This window comes from Podarcis bocagei (genome assembly GCF_964188305.1).
Source record: "Podarcis bocagei genome assembly, chromosome: 2".
Classification (NCBI taxonomy): domain Eukaryota; kingdom Metazoa; phylum Chordata; class Lepidosauria; order Squamata; family Lacertidae; genus Podarcis; species Podarcis bocagei.
Genome location: NC_138126.1, coordinates 60,257,684 through 60,264,918, shown reverse-complemented (window position 1 = coordinate 60,264,918; position 7,235 = coordinate 60,257,684). Strand labels below are relative to the sequence as shown.

General features: G+C 42.8%; 1 protein-coding gene across 4 annotated transcripts in view; it reads left to right on the top strand.

The window, feature by feature from the left end:
- The window catches only part of BSN (bassoon presynaptic cytomatrix protein), a 206,362-nt gene that overhangs the window by 103,677 nt on the left and 95,450 nt on the right, over positions 1-7,235 (top strand). The gene's annotated exons all lie outside the window — the stretch shown is intronic.

Genomic DNA, 7,235 nt, shown 5'->3' with positions numbered 1-7,235 from the left:
CACAGCTTCACCTGCATGGACAGTAATTGTCACAATATGGGTCCTGGACAGCTGTTTGTGATGTAACATTTGCATGTGTGTAGTTTAGTAGAGGAGGCTAAAAAAAACCTCATCTTAAAGAGGTGGAACAGTTATCTGAAACAGCGTTTTTGTATACTGAAGTAACATTGTGTTTAGTTCTACAGCAGGGACTTTCAACATGGAGCCCTTCAGAAGTTGTTGGACTACAACTGCTATTATCAGTGACCTTTGACGGGGGCTGATGAGAGTTGGAGTCCATCGGCATCTTGAGGGCACCAAGTTGTCCATCCCTCTTCCTATGCAAGTGTCATAATTTCAAAATATGCTCCTCCTATTTGGGTGTACCTCTTGCACTTAGAAGCATGATGCTTAATTTACAAACAGGATTGAACTCTGGTTCATCTCAGTCTAGGAGCCGACGAATCTGAGCACCTTGATTTCTCCCTTCCCAAAGAAAAGCACTCTGAATATGCTTAGAGACTCTCTTTATTATACTTCCGTGGCATTTAAAAGAGGTTGTGGGGCTGAGGCCTGACAAGACTCAGCCTCAAATTGAGCCCAGTTGCAGAAGATGTGCAGCAATGATCTGTGTCACCGGGAGATGCTAAATGGGTCTTTAGTGCAGTTCAAGATCCTGGCGGTCATGTTTACTGCAAGTATTACAGTACTAGAAATTGCACAACTGACAAACTACATATTTTCAACAGGCTGCTGAGCATTCACGGCACAAATGCTATAACAGCACCAATGTGGAAGCTTACCCTAAAGCTAAGCATATATTTTAATTAATTAAGAAAACCTCTTGTGTTGTTTAGTTTAGCTCGAATCAGCCTAGACCCTGTACAGTAATTCAGTTTGTGGTTAACAAGATTTATCCATGGCAGCTGGCTGGACTTTTCTTTAATAGTAATTGACATCAAGATTAATTTTCTAGTCAATGTAAATGGTAATAAGACTTCAGCCTAGGCTCTGTAGCAGCAGCTTTGAAGGAACACCTCGAAATGTTCAGTGTATTGGGATTGGCAGGCAAAATGATCTTGAACACTGTATTAGAGGTTTCAATTTTTTATTCTGAAGTGATGGGTTTGTAGTGCATTGACATGGCTTATGTGGAGAAATTCTACCGCATTTCATTTCACAAGACAATACAGGCTTGTTCGCATTAGTCATTTCCTGTAGAAATGCCACCAGAATGATGTGTAAAATCCCCCCCCCCATTACTTACTTACTTCACCAGTAATAAGTGGTGTTCTGGCAGTGGATCTGATATGAAAGCCATACTGAAGATTTTTATAGTTTTAGAGATCAAGCTGTGCCTCCCTGGATAAATCTGGAGCATGAGAGATCCACGTGTGTAAGCATCATTCTGTTCATGTTGCCATGTACATTTCCATCTGCAGCATCATGCTATTCATCCAGCCTACTGCAGGTAACCAACCTGGCACCCTCCAGACAGAGGCGGAGGAAGGGGGTGCGGTGGGTGCAGACTGCCCCGGGTGTCACCACTGAAGCCAGGCGGCACTCATCGTGGGGCCTGCAGTGTGCCCAAGCCACGCATCTCTCCTGGAAAAGACACAGTGGTTTGGGTGCGCACAGGCTCCATGCTCCCAAACGGTCCACCCACTGCCTCCCCCACAGCTGTAGGGGGACGAATAGGAGGTGGGCGCGGGGCTGGCGCACGTCCCGTGGGCATGGTGCACATCCCGGGGGCGGAGTGCACCGCCCACAGGGGAGTGACATGCGTCCTGGGGGTGGGGTGCGCTGCCCACAGGGGCATGGCGCGCGTCCTGGGGGTGGGGCACCCAGCACAGCCAGAGGGGCAGCTGCAATGGCACCCCACTGGGATCGTGCTGCTGGGGGTGGTATGCTCCCCCCGCACTCCTCTTCCTCCGCCAGTGACTGTAGGGCGGCTGAGTGGGAAGAGGCAGGCAGACTTCAGAGTCCTCGGGCTGCGCACCGCCCCTGGGCGCGCCGCCCCAGATGCCCAAGCGGCTTCCTCCACCTCTGCCTCTAGATACTGTTGGAATTTGGCTCCCATCAGCCTCAGCCAGCACAGCCAGTATTCAAGGATGTTGGCAGATGCATTTGCATCCGAGGCCCACAAGCCGTTCGTGATTAGTTGCTTTTGAGTACACTATGGTCGAGGCCAAAAAAATATTTTTGGGGAAGCCGCCCAGAGTGGCTGGGGAAGCCATCCAAATGGGCAGGGTATAAATAATAAATTAATATATTATTATTATTTATTTTACAAAGGAAGAAATTTCCAGAATTACTTAAGGCAATATGGAAAGACTGCTACTTTCTTTTCATCAGCAAAGCAGAGTGGGTCTGCTGAAGTTTAATTCCACAGAAGTAGAAGCATGAACTATGTATAAATGAAGCATATTCCTCTTAAATAAATATGGATAGATGTTGTTGCCATTTGAGGAAATTAGTGATAGATTTTACATAATTGAATTAAGTTGGTTTGGGGTTTTTTTAAAAAAAATAGTTAACATTAATCACAGCTTGTCAGTTCTGACAACACAACAAGCTGTAGTTAAGCAAAAGTGGAAGGGAAAGCTTCAGAGCACCCCCTTTTGGACACTGTGGAGGAAGAAGGGGAAGGGGAGAGTATGTAAGTCCACAGTGGGCTACTATGATGTCTAAATACTGCTGCAATCTCCCACAAGAAAAGGAACACAGTTAGTGACAGAGCATATATCACTTTTCAGAGGAAACAAAATAAGTAACGAATAACTTTTTTCACCAGTATACATTCTTAAGGTTGAAGCCTTGGAATTCGCGCTACCACTTTTAACCTGGTGGGAGGAGTTCTGCATTTCCTAGAAACTGAAATGTCAGCGAAAGGGGAAGCTTATGAGGATGAACAATGCTGGGTTGGAATCTTCTGTTCCTTTAGGGTTTTCTCCTAGCCTCCAACACAATCTTTGCAGAAGAAGTAAAGCCATTCCCATTGGAGAGCACCAGGTGACTCTCTCCCGTGCTGCTTCCCAGTCACATCCAAAGACGGGATAGCAATCAGTTCCATGGCCAATCATGGCACATCATCACAAGCCAGCTGCTCTCCTGAACAGCTTTGCCACCCCCTTCCTCCAAGCAGGGTGGGGGAGAAATTTGCTTCGCTTCACATTTTAGTGCCAGCCTACCTGCATTAGGGACGCGGGTGGCGCTGTGGGTAAAACCTCAGTGCCTAGGACTTGCTGATCGTAAGGTCGGCGGTTCGAATCCCCGTGGCAGGGTGAGCTCCCGTCGTTCGGTCCCAGCTCCTGCCCACCTAGCAGTTCGAAAGCACCCCTAAGTGCAAGTAGATAAATAGGTACCGCTTTATAGCGGGAAGGTAAACGGCGTTTCCGTGTGCGGCACTGGTGCTGGCTCACCAGTTTCAGCTTCATCACGCTGGCCACGTGACCCGGATGTGTCTTCGGATGGCGCCAGCTCACGGCCTCTTGAGCAAGATGAGCGCGCAACCCTAGAGTCGGTCACAACTGGCCCGTACCTGCTTCACACTTCCTGACACACTATGCAAACTGAAACATATGTCCTCTGAATTTTACGATGCGATTCTTCTAATAAAAATGTGCACAAAAATTACTATATTGAAGGGGGAGTGCATAAAATGTGGGAAATTGCTTGAAAAAGGCAAAAATTCATTTAAAATGTACATATTAGGAGAAATGTGAACTTAAATACTGATGAATTTTCATGACTTTTTTTGCAAACTTGTGCAGATATTGTGATCAGCTGAGCTTAAAATTTGAAAAATTGGAAAGTCAGAGAAGCAGAAATGGACAGAATCATTTGTCCCCGCTTCCGAGGGCTCCTGTACCTTTCAAATGTACATGGTGGATTGAAATGAAATAGGTGCAACTATATCCAGCATGGAGGTGCAGTGGTGGGGAAATGCTGCACCTGTTACTGCATTGTTTTCTGCAGCTTTCAAAGACATAGGAGCCATGCCACAACAACAAAAAGGCTAGCAAGCTCATTCTTCTGTGCTGCTGCCAGAACTCATTCCAGATGCATCCAAGCATTGTGAGTAGAGCAAATTAATACTCTGAAGCACTTAATTACCAACTTTGGCTGACACCACCACACAGAAGCACAACTAGATTATGCTGGAGTAAGTGCTGGTCTAGTGGCCGGTAGCATAGCAGGTACAATGTACGTTAAGCAAAGAATAAGCTATCCTGTAACTATACAAACTCTTGTAAATATCCCGCTTTGTCACATTAGTGCACTCTTCAGTTGGCTGCCTTTGTAAGATTAATGAGAACATATTCATCCTAATGGCCAAAAGGAATCATTGTAATCCGTTTCGTTTGGGAGATGTTATATCATCTTGACACGGTGCATGAGCCAAGGGGTCTCGCAGTTCAGTGAACTTGCATAACCTTGTGCCCACTTGTGACTCCTCAACCTCAGCTTCACATATTTCTGAAAGCGCCATGACATGCAGATACCGTGTCCAGTTCAGACCAAGTCGTTCCTAGAGCTTCATGAAATGAGGCCTCATCATAATTCGCTTCAGTGCAGGATTATCTCACATAAACGTGTCCGAGTCAGTGACAAATTGGGGGCAGTTCTGGCATAAGGGTTACTATGTTAGGCTGAAATAAAATGGTTTGTTGGAATCCTAATTCTGCTAAGGGAACAGTAAGAAGTGGAAGGATTTGACAATCTATAAATCTTGTGTCTTTTTCTCATGATTGGCTGAATCCACCTAATTAAGGCAGACAAATCAATAGGAGTTTTTCATAGATTTGAGGCATTCTTTGTTATGAAGTGTGTACATAGATCCATAGTAACTTCTTAATCAATAGAGTTTTTCTTCAATATTCTGATGTACAATATAAGGTTGAAGGTTTACATCCTGAAATTATTTTTTGAGAATGGATTAAGAGGAAGAACAAATTTAAAACTGGATAACAAGTGTAATAATTATTGGCTTGTGACGTATTACCATCGGATTAAGTATTGCACATATATTAAAATAATAATAAACTTCATTGGGCATTTTGCAAGAAAAAAACCTATCTTCCCATTTGATTCACAGTTTCAACAGTGAAGAAGAAGAAAACACAGTTCCCTTGAATTTCATAGGAGGGGAGGTTAAATTAGGAAAAGAATGTACAGATCTGTGGGGCTGGGGGTTTAATAGTTAGCCTTTGGCTAATTAGACAGTCTACGGCCTTTTAAATTTGGGGGTCTTGTTTTTGTTTGCTACTGTGGGTATGTTTATGTTTTTATATTGTAAACCACACTGTGATCTTTGGATGAAGGGCAGCATAGTGATGGTGATGATCAATAAATAAATAAATAAACAATACACAGCTTGTATTACAGGTTACATGAATTAATATTATAATTTTATTTTTATATTAAAAGAAAACAAAAGGTGTGTGATGAAGTGTGATATGTATTGATTTTTAGATAAATAGTTATCAGTAGAAGCAGAAGACATACGTTAGGTGCAGTTAAGGGCCAAACTAGATGTGATGTGGGTTTTCCATGTTTAGAGCTCCCAATGACTTTTGTTGTTATTGTTCACATAGTAGCAGGAGGGGGAACCCAGTCTGGATCAGGGCTGTTAGCCACAGCCAAGTTGCATCAATGAATCATCATCATCAACAACAACACCCCTCTCCCCCTGCTGTAGCCCCCACTGCTTTTTGGACAAGAAAAATATACTGGAGCTCTAGTCATGGAACATCATCATGTGTAGTTTGGCCCTTAGGAAAGGGATGCTTGATCTGGAGCTCCATGATTGCTTGCAAACTTTGAGATAAGAACGCTATATAGGAAAAGCTTTGTAGACCTGAAAGACATAATAGAAAAAGGACATAATTATATCTCCAATCAAGTGTACGCTTAATGTTTTTGAAATTATATACTTGTTGGGTTTTGTTTTGTATATTTTCTCTATTTAAAATCAATAACATTTTTTAAGGAAAGGAAATGTTCTAGCACTCTAAAATAAAAGATAAACATTTTGCATAAAGTCTTAGTCAGTCAAGTGCCATTTAGCATTGCAAAGGAACATTGGATATAATATGTTTGAATGATTATTAAAGTTCAGAAGCTGGACGATCATCCACCCCTCAACTAGCTTACCGGTAGTTTCCGGTCTTCCTACAATTCCCCAGTTCCCTTTCATGAATTCACAGTTCAGCTTTATAAATAGCCTCTCCCCACTGGCTAGTGCTTCCCCTCTTTGCCACGGCTGGGACTAATTAAGTAGTGATCCAGTGTTTGGGCTGCTAACCCTAACATCTCTATCCCCAACAGAATGTTCCCTGTGAGTACTTAGGGCATGCTCCATTGCGCTTGGCGTACTTGTAGTTACTGTTTTCAAAAGAGAGCAATAATTTTCTCCCTATAGGATGCTACGTTCTGCATACTCTGTGAACAATATATTGTCATAATTTGTTATCTTTTTCTGCTTAGGTTCTTATCCATGTTCAGTTGAGTTCTCTCTTGAAGTTAAAATAAGAAGACAAGATATTTAAGAGCTCAGTGAGCTGCTGCTGGTGGGGAGACTTTCTTGATACTTCTCACCATCCTGCTCCTGTGTGGCATTTCTTTTTCTCTTTCTCTCTTTTAAGTATGATCCAGACCCCAAGGAAGACAAGTTGTATCTACTTTGCTAGTATCATTTTCAATAGCCCACACACGGAAGTATTTGTTTTACCTTCTAAGTTTCCAGAGCAGAAGAAGATAAGATGGTCTCCTGGGATCTCGCTGGCATTGTATCTTTGTCCTTGCCCTGTTTTTTTATGCTTTCAAAACTGCTCTAAATTCCCTAACTTCTTTTTTTTTTTACTATAAGAGATATAGAAAGGCATTTCTCATTTTGCAGTGTGAGAAAATCCTTACTTTCTTCCTAGTCACTGATACTGTGTTGTGCTCCATCAGGTTCTTTAAATCGCTAAAATGCAAGGTTCTCAACACTGTGCATGACTGCATAACAAACATCTTCTCACTTCTGTGGATTGGCCTTGTGTGCAGCCTTGCTGTGTTTACCCTAGTGGTGGCATAGACTTAATTGAAATTCAAGATACTGCCTGTGTTGCCTTGCTTTCCTGGCAAACTGTATTATTCCATGCTGATAACTATTTGAGAGGGCGTCAGTTTTGTGAGGAACTTCAGGAATAATTTGTGACGTTAAAACAAATACCATAAATTCTAGAACAGCAACAGAACCGGATTAATAT